Source organism: Corvus moneduloides, chromosome W (assembly GCF_009650955.1).
Source record: "Corvus moneduloides isolate bCorMon1 chromosome W, bCorMon1.pri, whole genome shotgun sequence".
Taxonomy (NCBI): Eukaryota; Metazoa; Chordata; class Aves; order Passeriformes; family Corvidae; genus Corvus; species Corvus moneduloides.
Window position 1 is genome coordinate 2604513 of NC_045510.1, and position 14703 is coordinate 2619215.

Sequence of the window (14703 nt, forward strand, 5' to 3'; positions counted from 1 at the left end):
ATGCAGGAGTTTTTAATATCAAAGCCTTTCTCATTAAGGAAACAGTTACAGGGCTTTTTAACCAGTAGTAAAAGTTGCTCCAATGTGGAGAATGTGCTACAATATCTTTAAGCTGCATCCATGCTCCTGGGACAACCCCGGTCACAGGATACTCACAGTCCCATGGTTCTTCGTCCAGCGAATACCACTGACCTAACCTTATAGACTGTGTCAGCATTTTGCTCTCCTGTCATCGTAGTAGGGTCTGAGCTCTGCTTTCTGCTTGCAGTTGAGGGGTCCAGGGTCATAAGGGTGAGTTGCAGTCCATCTCTTCATTGCAATCTGATACCCTGTTGTTCCGAGTCCACGGGGCTTCATTGCCAGTCACAGTCCTCCTCCTCACCATAATCTGATATCCCATTGTTTGGGAGCCACATGTAGCGATAAGAAGCAATGCAGAGTCCTCAGGCAGGTGCAAAAGGGAGCTCGTTTATTGCAAAAATCAGACCTTTTTAAGCAATTAGGCTTTTATGAATAACATTCCACTAAAGCCAAGCAAATATAATTGAACCAACCACCATAAATCACGATGTAAACACGTGATGGTTATATAACTTGTTTTCTATGGTTATGTAACTTGTTTTCCACCTCTATTCCAGCTGAGTCATTACCCAGAATCCTTTTCTACTTAGCCGAAGTAACAGGAATAGGCCATGATTTTACAAAGGCAACAAGGCCCTTATTGTAAGGCTTTGCCTATCTGTAACACCCTCCCTTTTTTCTCTTTTCCTATGGAATTTATGGTTCCCCCCTTTGCTTCTTTCATCTCTCAATATCTAGCTTTATCTATCAGCATACCCACAGTCTAACTCTCTAACTAATTAAAGTCAGAAAGTGGTATGTTTATTACGCCAGCGGGTGGCACGAGAGTCGCCTCCTAGAGATGTGCCAGCCGCTTACATGGTTATTTGCCTTCTATTTATTTCACAAAGTGTTACATATTAATCATATACATATCTCCAGCACCTCCCATTCCTGCTTCCTATTAAAATGTGGTTATTAGTCCTTTGAGGGTGCGCAATTTTTTTCTTGATTTGGATCGGTGGTCTTGATTTGAGTCAGTGGTCTTGAAAGATGAAGTCAGGGATCTCTTCGTCACCATGAACTTTCTACCTTCTGTTGTGGGCAAGACTCGGCAAGCCTTCTGGAGACGGTCCATACCTCCTGCCTGTATTTGATCATGCAATCTAAGTGCTAGCTATAATTCTATCAGCTTCTTTTGTCCTTATGACAGTTCATTTACTATAAGCAAAGTTTCAGACAGGTACATAATAGTGAATAGCACTATACTTCTTGGCTAAATTTCTAACTCTTCGTTAACTTATCTTTTGGTTCAATCAGTACAAATTGCTTCTAACTCCTAGCTAAAGTTTAACTCTTCATAATCTTGACTCACTTGGTATCCTAATGAATTGCTATTGTAATTTAAATCAGATAATTAAGTTACAAGCTGTCTTTAAAATAATAACCAGACAGCTACAGCTCTTGACCTTCTTGAAAGTTAGCACATGTACCGGTCCAAATATGGATAAGACGGGAATGGGACACGTTTTGTGGTTACCTGGTAGACTATGGATTAAACAAATGCTTTTTTCCCTCTCATGTGCTGTAGCAACTCTAATCTTTTTACCATTCATGACACCTTGCTGAGCGCAGCTCATTCAGCACATGATCAAGGGGATGCAGGTAGTAGCCATGCCTACAGATCCAGAAATGGCTACCAAAGGACAGAAAATGATGTCACTGCAAATAATTGCAAAACCAAGAAAAGACCCAGGAGAAGAAAGTTAAGTCAATTGTCAGGAGCCAGACAGCAATGGAGGCTGATAGCTGTGCAGATCTCCTAGCCTTGGTTCAGGGGAAACCGTGGGACAGATAAAATTCAAGGCAAGAACAAGAAGCAAAGACGGAATGAAGAGGACGCCACGACCTGACCACTTTAGTGTAAAGAAGATGCGAACAAGGTCACCGCTGGCACAAGGGGGTGTCTGCAAGGACTTGATAGTGTTGCTATGGGAACAGGGGCAAAGGTAGTCTAAATAGAAGAATTTGTCCGGAAGTTATAGAACTATAAATGCTAGTGATTTCTGTAATAAACTGGCTTTGCTTGCTGCCTTACTAGCATCCAGCAGGGTCCGTGTCCTTTGCCTCAATCTCCACAAATGGTGTACCTGTGTAAGGAAGAGTACGACAAACCACCTACCTGGCGCCTGGCGGAGAAACCCCGCAGAACTTAAGTGTCCGTTGAAAGGAAACGGGAAGTTCGGCCAACGTTAATCCATTCAGGTTTTGAAGGTGAGCTGTGGGGAACATGGGCAGTAATATGTCCTCAGAAGAGAAGCATGTTTATGAACTTATGTCTAAACTTTTGGAGAAGCAAGGCAGATCTGTTGCTTCTCCCTCCCTTAAGCTGATTCTACACTAGGCGGAATCACACGTTAAAGGGTTAAGCCCTGCCATGGCTTTTTCAGCAGAACTATGGGACGAAGTGGGGGTGAGACTTTGGGATAAAGCAACTAAGGGTGATAAATTAGTAGCTGATTTGTTACCCGTCTGGCGAGCTATCTTGAAAACCATTAGAGCACAGGAGACTGCTGGGGAAAAGTCGGCTACTGCTGCTGCTGACTCTAGCTGCAGCTCTGCCACTCTGCCTGCCGCTCTGCCCGCCGCTTTGCCCATTGAGCCACTTGCTACTGCTGGCTCTGCCACACCACCTGCTGAGCCACGCCCCCCCACTGCTGCCCCTCCAGCAATTCAGACCCCCTGCCAGAGCATTGCGGGAGAGTCTTTGCCTTCTTTTGTGCCTCAGCCACCAGTGGAACTGGAAGCCGCCAGCACTCCGGCACAGCCTCTAGCAATGCAATTTGCCACTTCTGATGGGGACTTGGAATTTGACAACGATTGTGGTGGTGGAAGTGGCTCCAGCCACTGTCTTCTGAGGAGAACTCAGACAACCAGCTGTGGTGGTCAGCAACACAAGTTTAGAATGTAACTTTACAGTCATGGTGTTGGGGTTTTAGTTTAGTCCTAGTTTTTTTCCTGTTAAAGGAACTTTTCCCATATGCATGTTGCTAGGGGACAAATGGCTGAGTGCTTAAGGAAGACAAAGGACCTGGCTGCTCTTTTTGTTTCACCTGGGGGTGTGGGCAGTTCGGAGCTGCTGGTTCTTTTTTGGCCTTTTTTCCTTCTGCTGGAAACAACACTGGGATCTCAAGCCCGCCTTCCCTGCCCCGCTCGGAGCTGGGCCATGGCCGCCCTGCCCCACGGCTGCTTCAAGCCTCCACTACGTTGTAGCCGTGCTTGCCCTGCCTGCCTAGACCTGCGGGGGGTACCCTGTTTGGATACATCGCGTCTGCCATCCAGGATTTGTGCTCGTCCCTGCCGCTCCAGCCTGCCGTTCCAGCCTGCCGTTCCTGCTTGCTGTTCCCAAAGGTCCAGCCGGACACCGGGGTCAGTTGCCCAGGGGTTTGTGAAGCCTTTGTTCCATCCTTCCCCGGGATCCCAGGCCACCAGTGCCGCGTGCTCCCTGAGCTTGTTCCGGAACACCTCCTGCAGCCGCGGGGAAACCATCGCACCTGCCCTGCTCACCGGGAGCCGCCAGCGCCCCTGCCGCCTGCGAGCGGAACTGCACCCGAGGGGAAAGGGCCTGACAGCCGAGAAGGCTGGGACTGGGTTTGTGATTGTTTGCTGTTACTGCCATAGTTATTGTTGTTTGTTTGACTGGTTATATATATAATAGTAAAGAACTGTTATTCCTATTTCCCACATCTTTGCCTAAAAGCCCCCTTCATTTGAAAATTATAATAACTCAGAGGGAAGGGGGTTACATCTGCCATTCCAAGGGAGGCTTCTGCCTTCCTTAGCAGACACCTGTCTTTCAAACCAAGACACATGGTGAGAACCAATGATTCCCTTGTTCTGCCTTTTGCATGTTTTCTCCCAATTGGTTAATGTTTTCCCCTCTCTGTTTTATGTATGAATTTATGTATATTCATTTCCCTTCTTTAATATGTATCAGTTCTAAAAAGTTCTCTGTTCCTCAATGCCCCACTGGTTCCATCCCTAAGTCCCTCCTATGTGTTGTTCCCTTTGGTTCCCTTGCTGTCAACCCCACATACTTACCCCTATCCCATTGGCTGCGATCCCTTTCCCTGCTGTGCTGGTTTGGCCAAATTTAGAAATATATCCTCTGAGAGGGCAGGTCACCACTCCTCCCCCACCAGGTTCAGGAAAAATAAATTTTCCTCAAAGGAAAGTGAAGGAGATAAAAACTATTTATTTAACAAACACACGGGAAAAGGAAAATAATGCTAAATAATAAAATCTTTCACTGTGGAGAAAAAAACCTGGGAAAGTGTTAGAGTCCTTCCTTTGGTCTCCTTGGAGCTGGGGCTTGGCCCAGGGCCAGTCCCTCTGTGCTCGGTGGGAAGTCCTCCTGATGTGTTCTGATATTGAAGCAGTACAGCAGAAAAGAGAGAAAATCCGAAATTCCAGGGAAGGAAAAAAATTCAACTCTCAGTCTCTCTTCGGAGAAAATGAAACTGAAAAACTGACCAAAAGGTGACCGGGCAGCAGCAAGCCGGATGCCTCCTCCCTCCCCTGCCGCAGCTAGAAAAAAAAGTTGCTATCTCTGTGACCTTGAACAAGTTGCAAACTGCTTTGAAAAAGTTTTGCTCAGTTTTTTTCCTTCCCCCTCTCAGGCTCAGTTTAAAGGCATAGAAAGGCACAAAAATTAATTTCTGGGCATAGGGCAGCGATATGGGATACACATCATAAGGTCACCCCAAGACACCCGCCTATTCTGTACCCAGTATAAGATCCCTGGACCCTCCCACCAATTTGCCTTTTCGTCCCTGTCATTTCACCAGAATAAACCTGCGTGGAACACATATGGAGAGTCCCCTCTCTTCTTTGCCTTCGCCTGCATGCCTACTTAACAGTGACAGGAAGATACAGCCCCTTTTGGGTGAGGAGCTCTACCCCTTTTTCATTGTGTGATGGGCACTGAGTGCCGCCTTCCAGAGGGGTTTCAGCATTGGCCTCTGGGCTTCTTTGTGTCGGCACACGAGGGGTAAACTCCCTTCTGCCAGCTCACAGCTGCAAAACTCAAGTGGCACCCGAGCAGAGCAGGGACTTCTCAAGGGGAAGAAACCCTGTTCTACCCAAGGCTGCTCTCAGTCATCGAGGGATCTCGTGCCTGGGGAAAGCCACACCTCCTGTTGCAGCACACTGTGTTTTAGCAGTGGTGCTGTGAGAGGAGACCAAACCTCAGCTCGAGGACCGGTCATACGGCGAAGGACTCCAGCTGCAGTTTTTTGTTCCTGGGACATATCTTGTGGTGAGTTTCTGCAAATTTTCTGTGGGGTCCCTGGGGTGGTTTCTTTTAAGTTTTACATTTTGCGAGTCCCCGCCATGCGGATCAGAGCCGCCGCTGACCATGGAGCGGCTCGTTGCTGCAAGCCACCGCCGCCGCGAGCCGCCAGCACCCTCCAGCAGACTGCCACGCGTGTGCTGCCCGGCTCTGTAGCATGCAGCCGTGCCATGGTTGCGGCCGTGCCCACGCCGTGTGCGCCGGCTCTGATGCCTTAGGTCTTGACCTTTTTGTTTTTCAAATCCTGTACTGCTTAGAGTGTAACTCTGAAGTTTCTTGTGGCCTGTTGGTTTCTGCTCTCTCAGGCTGGGTAGACATAACAAAAGCCTCTCTGGGCCTGCACTCCAAGGTCACCCAGACCATCCTAGGCCCAAAAAGTATAATCCAAAGAGCTTCTAAGGGGGGCAAGCAGAGGGGAAATTACATCATTGAACTGAAGCTTTAATTGGAGAATTAACCGTGATATGCAAATGAACCAAATCTATAAAAGTGTGAAAAACTCGTGACCTGTCGTCCATCTTGGGGTCCATTTTGGCAATACCCTGTGGTTCCCAGGGCGTACCTTTGAAGGCCTTTCAAATAAATACATATTTTATTCTTTTACTCCTGCCTAGTCCCTGTGTCTAGGAGGCCTCATAACACATCAGCGCCACCCGGCCCCGACACCCCAAGTAGCTGCCGCTCGCTGGCTATGCCGCACCCAGCTCCATAGCATGCAGCTGCGCAGCGGTTGCGGCTGTGCCATGTGCACCGGCGCCACCCGGCTCTCCTGCACCCGGTGCCACCGCTCACCAAGTCCACTGCGCCTGGCGCCACTGCTCGCCAGCTCTGCTGCGCCGCTTTCCCTGGCCGCACGGTGTGCAGGCTGCCCGGCCTTGGCTCATGGCGCCCCCCGTGCCCCTGCAGCACGGACCAACACTTTCTGGCGCCACTCAGTCACGCCGTGTGCGGTCCCGCCACACGCTCCCAGCTGTGTGTTCAACAGCTGCTGCTGCTTGCTGAGCCATGCGCTCCGCTTTCAAAAAATGGGCTCCAAGCTCTCACGGCACCAGAGGGAGGTTTATATCCAAGTTGGGGTGTTGGGGTTGTGAGAAAAGAGACAACTCTTAGTTAAATAAAAAATTAAAATAATTTATTGAAAACAGAAAAATTGAAAAATTACAGAAATTAGAAAAATATAAAAATTTGGGATCCTATGGCTCGATAGACGGTATGCCCCAGGAGTGCAGGGATCTGAGATCTTCTGGCTGGGTCAGCACTGGACCTCAGGTAGAGAAAAAGGACTTGCAGTGCTGAGCTGACTTTTGGCTGGTCCAAAAGTAAAAAAAAATTATTAAAGGCTCCTTAATAGGAGTAAGGCTTCTAATGCCCAGTACTGATGTCCACCACAGCTAGCCTGCAGAGGACACTCTCTCCCTTCTCTCTCTCTGTCTCATTGTTTTATAGTGCCTTTGCTCCGCCCCGGTCCTCCCACAGCCCGCCCCTTTGGTTTAAAGTGATTGGTGCTTTCCCTTTGACAGATCATCTCAGTCCACCAATAGCTCATCATTGTCAGAGGGGTGGTATCAGTTGAAATAAGGGTGGTAACATGCCCTCATTAAAATTCAGGTTGCCATGGAGCTTGCCTGCAGGGTAACGGCTAAGGGGCTAAAAATAGCTGCTGGCTGTTAGAACTGGGGTTTTTGGAGTTAGCCCTTGGACCTAAGTGCAAGTAAAAACACCTAAAAAAATATTAAAATACATCCAACACATCTTAAAACACTTGTAAAAGTATACAGTAAACACAGGAAAGATAACTCTTATGGTGTACAGGTGGTTTGAAGTTTGAAAAGGGAGCATAAATTGGGGATTTTTAACTGGGGGATTTTTAACTGGGAATGGTGCAACTCTCTTAATAAACTACTTTGAACAATTGAAAACACTGATAATGGAACTTGATTTTTGTACCTGGGCTGATGGGTTAATTTTAACATTCAATTAAAAAATATTTAACTCAGAATTAATTAATTAAAGCACTTAATATGCAAAGACCAAGCACAATTAGGGATTTCATGTATGACAGGGTTTTAGTTCAGCCCTAGTTTTTTTCTCTTAAAGGAATTTGCCCCCTATACATGTTGCTAGGAGAACAAATGGCTAGATATTTAAGGAAAACAAAGGACTTGGCTTCTCTTTTTGTTATACCTGGGGTTGTGGGCAGTTCGGTCTCAGTGTCCAGAGAGAGAGAAAGCTGTTTTTTTTTTTCCACAGCCGCTTTTCTTTCTGCTGGAGAAACACCAGGATCCCAAGCCTGCCTTCCCTGCCCAGCTCGGAGCCGGGCTGTGGCCGCCCTGACCCGCCGCTGCTTCGAGCCTTGCTACATTGTAGCCGTGCTCACCCTGCCTGCCTAGACCTCCGGGGGGTTCTCCGTTCGGATACACTTCGTCTGCCATCTGGGATTTGTGCTCATCCCTGCCGTTCCAGCCTGCCGTTCCCGCTTGCCGTTCCCACGGGTCCGGCCGGACACCGGGGTCAGTTGCCCAGCGGTTTGTGAAGCCTTTGTTCCATCCTTCCCTGGGATTCCAGGCCACCAGTGCCACGTGCTCCCCAACGTCGCTCCGGAGCGCCCCCTGCAGCCGTGGGGGAACCATCGCACCTGCCCTGCTCACCGGGAGCCACCAACGCCCCTGCCGGCTGCGACCAGAACTGCACCCGAGGGGAAAGGGCCTGACAGCCGAGAAGGCTGAGGCTGGGTTTGTGATTGTTTGCTGTTACTGCCATAGTTATTGTTGTTTGTTTGACTGGTTATACACATATAGATATATAATAGTAAAGAACTGCTATTCCTATTTTCCACATTTCTGCCTGAAAGCCCCGTGATTTCAAATTATAGTAACTCGGAGGGAAGGGGGTTGCATCTGCCATTCCAAGGGAGGCTTCTGCCTTCCTTAGCAGACACCTGTCTTTCAAACCAAGACAGATCTTGGCGCCCAACCGTGGGGCCTGAGGGCATTAAGGGAGAGAGGTGAAAAAGTAATAACAGTTCCTGGATAACTTTATTTTGTGTGCTGGATATAGGAACCTTGCTAGGCAGCACTATGTGGTCTATTTTACCCCGGTTCGGGTGGCACGTGGTCGTGGCTATATTCTTCCCCTTTGCAGCTCCTTACCTAAACATGGGTTCTCTGACTAAGGCTACCATTGCTGTTATCCAGTTAGTGCTATAGGTCGAGAAGGTGAGGAATTCATGGGTTTTTAACTTCCTCCGGAATGTGGGCACGTGGATAAAGGGCTATCACACACTCAGTGCATGTTTTTGGGGTTATGTTAAAAATGGTACCTTCTGTGAGGAAATGACACCAGGGGAAGTTTTCTCCCAACCCCTCAACCAGTTCTTTGGGCCCACCCCACCAATTTTCGAAGGGTTTAGATTCCCTCTGAGTACTAACCAACTGGTGCTGGTAGGCCTACTCTATTTAGCACTCAGGGATAAGTTGAGATTGGCTTGGATAACTACCCAGACACCAGCCCCAGAGGCTAGAGATCCAGCCCCAGAGCCTGACCCTGCCTCACAGCCTGATACCACCCAACAGCCCACCTCAGAAATGGACTATCCGAACTGGGTGGGGGTACTGGTGAAGGGGATCCAGGAGATGTGCCAGGAGATGGGCCAGGTGCGCAAGGAGATATGCCAATTGCTAAGGGAATACACCTCCTCAGCTAGTGAAAAACCCTCTCCCTGCCCCAAAGAGGGTGAGTCCAATGGTGCAGCAGTGGAACCCACGGATGTTACAACCGTCCAGGCTTCAGCTGAACCACAAGGACAACCACAGCCAGCAGCAGTCGCCCCTGTGCAAAGGAGGAAGTGTAAGACCAAATCAGTACGACCAGTTAATGATGATGGGCAGCCAGGGCCCTCACAACCAGCAGGAGAGCCAGAGCCAGAAATCATCACTGAGTCCCTGTGGTACGACAGTCTGCGTGGTATGCAAAAAGACATTGTGCGAAGGGGGCGTGAGCCTTATACAACCTGGCTGCTTCGGGTTTGGGACCTTATGGGCACAAGTGTGCAACTGGATAGTGGTGAGGCAAGGTATCTGGGATCGTTGACCCAGGACCCAGGTGTGGACCAGATATTTGTGAGGGAGCCAGGGCCCCTTTCTCTCTGGGAGCGGCTCTTAATGAGTGTGAGAGAAAGGTTCATTCACAAAGACAGAATGCAGGAGTACCATCATAGAATGCAGTGGAAGACACTCGAGGAAGGGATCCAGCAGCTAAGAGAGGTAGCAGTATTAGAGGTACTCTTTGGGAAGGATGGGCAGCATGATAATGACCCCGATAAGGTCAAGTGCACAGGACAGATGATGTGGAACCTGGCAAAGCTAGGGCCATCGCAATACACCACCTTCATTGCAACGATTGATGCTGACAATATCCGAGAAACAGTGGGCTCTGTTGCCAACAAGCTCAGGAATTATGACAGTATGGTCAATGGTCCGCTGAAAGCTCATGTCTCTGCTGTGGTCCAGGACCTCAAAGAGGAGATGAAGGAGATGAGGGAGGAGATGAGGAAGGACAGTGTGGCACCAGTGCGAGTCACAGGCCCCCAAGTCAGAGCCCGTCGTCCCCCTGCTAGAGAGAGAGGGTACACCCCACAAGCTGAGCTGTGGTTTTTCCTGTGTGAGCATGGGGAAGACATGAGAAGGTGGGATGGGAAGCCCACCTCTGTCCTGGCAGCACGGGTGCGTGAACTCAAGGAGGGAGGCACTGACCGAGGGGGTTCTGCTAAGGTGAAAGTAGCCTCAGCCTCCCATGACCGAGCTGCCAAGTATTACAAAAGGGAGGATGATATGTCGGATCCCCTTGAAGGTACCTCGAGCATGTACACCCAGGGAAAGAATGATAACCAGGGCTAGAGGGGCCCTGCCTCTAGCCAGGAAGAGGCACGGGAGAACTGGGTTTTCTGGACGGTGTGGATCCGATGGCCTGGCACATCAGAGCCACAAAAATACGATGCATTGGTTGATACTGGGGCACAGTGCACTTTAATGCCATCGGGACATGTGGGGGCAGAACCTGTATCCATCGCTGGGGTGACCGGGGGATAACAGCAGTTGACCCTTTTGGAAGATGAGGTGAGCCTGACTGGGAATGAGTGGTAAAAGCACCCGATTGTGACCGGCCCAGAGGCCCCGTGTATTCTGGGCCTAGACTTCCTCCGGAATGGCTATTACAAAGACCCGAAAGGACTCAAGTGGGCATTTGGGATTGCTGCTGTGGAGGCAGAGGGCATTAGGCAATTGAACACCCTGCCTGGACTATCAGAGAATCCTTCTGCAGTTTGGCTCCTGAAAGTGGAAGAGCAACGAGTGCCAATTGCTACCTCGACAGTGCACCGCTGGCAGTATCAGATAAATCGAGATGCTGTGATCCCCAGCCACAAGATGATCCGCGATCTGGAGAGCCAAGGGGTGGTCAGCAAGACCCACTCACCCTTCAACAGCCCCATCTGGCTTGTGTGCAAATCGGAAGGAGAATGGAGATTGACTGTGGACTATCGTGCCTTGAATGAAGTGACTCCACCATTGAGTGCTGCTGTGCCGGACATGTTGGAGCTCCAGTATGGGCTGGAGTCCAAAGCAGCGAAGTGGTACGCCACTATTGACATTGCTAATGCATTTTTCTCCATTCCTCTGGCAGCGGAGTGCAGGCCTCAGTTTGCCTTCACCTGGAGGGGTGCGCAGTACACCTGGAACTGACTGCCCCAGGGGTGGAAGCACAGTCCCACCATCTGCCATGGACTGATCCAGGCTGCACTGGAAGACGGTGAGGCCCCAGAACATCTGCAGTACATTGATGACATCATTGTGTGGGGGAACACCGCAACAGAAGTGTTTGAGAAAGGAGAGAGAATAATCCAAATTCTCCTGGAAGCTGGATTTGCCATCAAAAAGAGCAAAGTCAAGGGACCTGCCCGAGAGATCCAGTTCCTGGGAGTAAAGTGGCAAGATGGACGGTGTCAGATTTCCACTGAGGTCATCAATAGGATCACAGCAATGTCTCCACCGACCAACAAGAAGGAAACACAAGCTTTCCTAGGTGCCATAGGTTTCTGGAGAATGCACATTCCCGAATACAGCCAGATTGTGAGCCCTCTCTTCCTGGTTACCCGCAAGAAGAACGATTTCCACTGGGGCCCTGAACAGCAGCAAGCCTTCGCCCAGATCAAGCAGGAAATCGCTCACGCCGTAGCCCTTGGCCCAGTCAGGACAGGACCAGAGGTGAAGAATGTGCTCTACTCTGCAGCCAGGAACAATGGTCTGTCCTGGAGCCTCTGGCAGAAGGTGCCTGGTGAGACTCAGGGCTGACCACTGGGATTCTGGAGCCAAAGCTACAGAGGGTCTGAAGCCAACTACACTCCCACGGAGAAAGAAATCTTGGCAGCTTATGAAGGAGTCCAAGCTGCCTCAGAAGTAATCGGCACAGAGGCACAACTCCTCCTGGCACCCCGACTACCGGTGCTGGGGTGGATGTTCAAGGGAAAGGTTCCCTCCACGCATCACGCCACTGACACTACTTAGAGCAAATGGATTGCCCTCATCACGCAGCGCGCCCGAATTGGAAACCCAAGTCGCCCTGGGATCTTGGAAATAATTATGAACTGGCTGGAAGGTGAGACTTTTGGGTTATCTTCTGAAGAAGAAGAGGAGCAGGTGACGCGTGCCGAAGAAGCCCCACCATATAACGAGCTACCAGAGAGTGAAAGACAATATGCCCTCTTCACTGATGGTTCCTGCCGAATTGTAGGCACTAGCCGGAAATGGAAAGCCGCTGTATGGAGCCCCACACGACAAGTTGCACAGGCTACTGAAGAAGAAGGTGGATCGAGCCAATTTGCTGAACTCAAAGCCGTTCAATTAGCTCTGGACATAGCTGAAAGAGAGAAGTGGCCAAAGTTCTACCTCTACACTGATTCATGGATGGTAGCCAATGCTCTGTGGGGTTGGCTGGAAAGCTGGAATAAGGCAAACTGGCAGCGCAGAGGAGAAAACCAATCTGGGCTGCTGAGGAATGGAAAGGCATTGACACTCGGGTAGAGAAGCCATCCGTGAAGGTCCGTCATGTAGATGCTCATGTCCCCAAGAACCGGGCTAACAAAGAACATCGTAACAACAAACAGGTAGATCCGGCTGCGAAAATAGAGGTGTCACAGATAGACTTGGAAAGGCAACATAAAGGAGAGTTGTTCCTAGCTCGATGGGCCCATGATGCCTCAGGCCATCAGGGCAGAGATGCCACCTATAAGTGGGCACGAGATCGAGGGGTGGATCTAACCATGGACAGTATTTCCCAGGTGATCCATGATTGTGAGACATGCGCTGCGATCAAGCAGGCCAAGCGGGTGAAGCCCCACTGGTATGGTGGGCGGTGGTCCAAATACAAGTGTGGGGAGGCCTGGCAGATTGATTACATCACACTGCCTCAAACCCGCCAAGGCAAGCGCTATGTGCTCACAATGGTAGAAGCCACCACAGGATGGCTGGAGACTTACCCTGTGCCTCACACTACTGCCCATAACACCATCCTGGGCCTTGAAAAGCAAGTCCTTTGGAGGCATGGCACCCCTGAGAGAATCGAGTCTGACAATGGGACTCATTTCAAGAACAGCCTTATCAACACCAGGGCTAGAGAACATGGCATTGAGTGGGTGTACCACATCCCTTACCATGCACCAGCAGCTGGGAAGGTTGAGCGGTGTAACGGATTGCTTAAAACCACCTTGAAGGCACTAGGTGGGGGGACTTTCAAAAATTGGGAGGTGCATTTAGCAAGAGCCACCTGGTTAGTTAACACCCGAGGCTCCACCAGCCGAGCAGGCCCTGCCCAATCCGAACCCCTACAAACAGCAGACGGGGATAAGGTTCCAGTGGTGCACATGAGAGGTATGCTTGGGAAAACTGTTTGGTTTAAGTCTGCCTTGAGCAAAAACAAACCCATCCGTGGTGTTGTTTTTGCTCAGGGACCAGGTTGCACCTGGTGAGTGATGCAAAAGGATGGAGAGACCTGATGCATACCTCAAGGGGACCTTGTTTTAGGGTGAACTACCCATGGCTCTGTACTTGTATCAGTATCAGCATGTATATATGTATATAATTCGGGTGATGCATGTATTTATATGGTTAAAAAAGTTAAGTTTCATGTAACGTTAGTATGGGAAAAATTCGGGGTGGATAATGTTGGGGTTTTAGTTTAGTCCTAGTTTTCTTTCTGTTAAAGGAATTTTTTCCCCTATACATGTTGCTAGGGGAACAAATGGCTAGATATTTAAGGAAAACAAAGGACCTGGCTGCTCTTTTTGTTTCACCTGGGGGTGTGGGCAGTTCGGTCTCGGCGTCCAGAGAGAGAGGAAGATGGTTTTTTTTTCTACAGCCGCTTTTCTTTCTGCTGGAGAAACACCAGGATCCCAAGCCTGCCTTCCCTGCCCCGCTTGGAGCCGGGCCGTGGCCGCCCTGCTCTGCGGCTGCTTCGAGCCTTCACTACGTTGTAGCTGTGCTCGCCCTGCCTGCCCAGACCTCCGGGGGGTTCTCCGTTCGGATACACTTCGTCTGCCATCTGGGATTTGTGCTCGTCCCTGCCGTTCCAGCCTGCCGTTCCCGCTTGCCGTTCCCGCGGGTCCGGCCGGACACCGGGGTCAGCTGCCCAGCGGTTTGTGAAGCCTTTGTTCCATCCCTCCCTGGGATCCCAGGCCACCAGTGCTGCGTGCTTCCCAAGCTCACTTCGGAGCGCCCCCTGCAGCCGCAGGGGAACCATCGCACCTGCCCTGCTCACCGGGACCCGCCAGTGCCCCTGCCGCCTGCGAGCAGAACTGCACCCAAGGAGAAAGGGCCTGACAGCCGAGAAGGCTGGGACTGGGTTTGTGATTGTTTGCTGTTACTGCCATAGTTATTGTTGTTTTGTTTGACTGGTTATATATATAATAGTAAAGAACTGTTATTCCTATTTCCCACATCTTTGCCTAAAAGCCCCCTTGATTTGAAAATTATAATAACTCGGAGGGAAAGGGGTTACATCTGCCACTTCAAGGGAGGCTTCTGCCTTCCTTAGCAGACACCTGTCTTTCAAAACCAAGACAGGGGTACAGCTGAAAATTGGAAAATCATGTGAAATTGTGCTTATACCAGAAAAGTCCTGACTGTGAATTGATATTTTCAATAATGTTTCTAGTTACAGTGAGCTATTCTCACAGGTAAATTATGTAAAATCACAACGTATTTGCCACACCTTTATAATGTCTCCAGTAAATCCATGTTGCT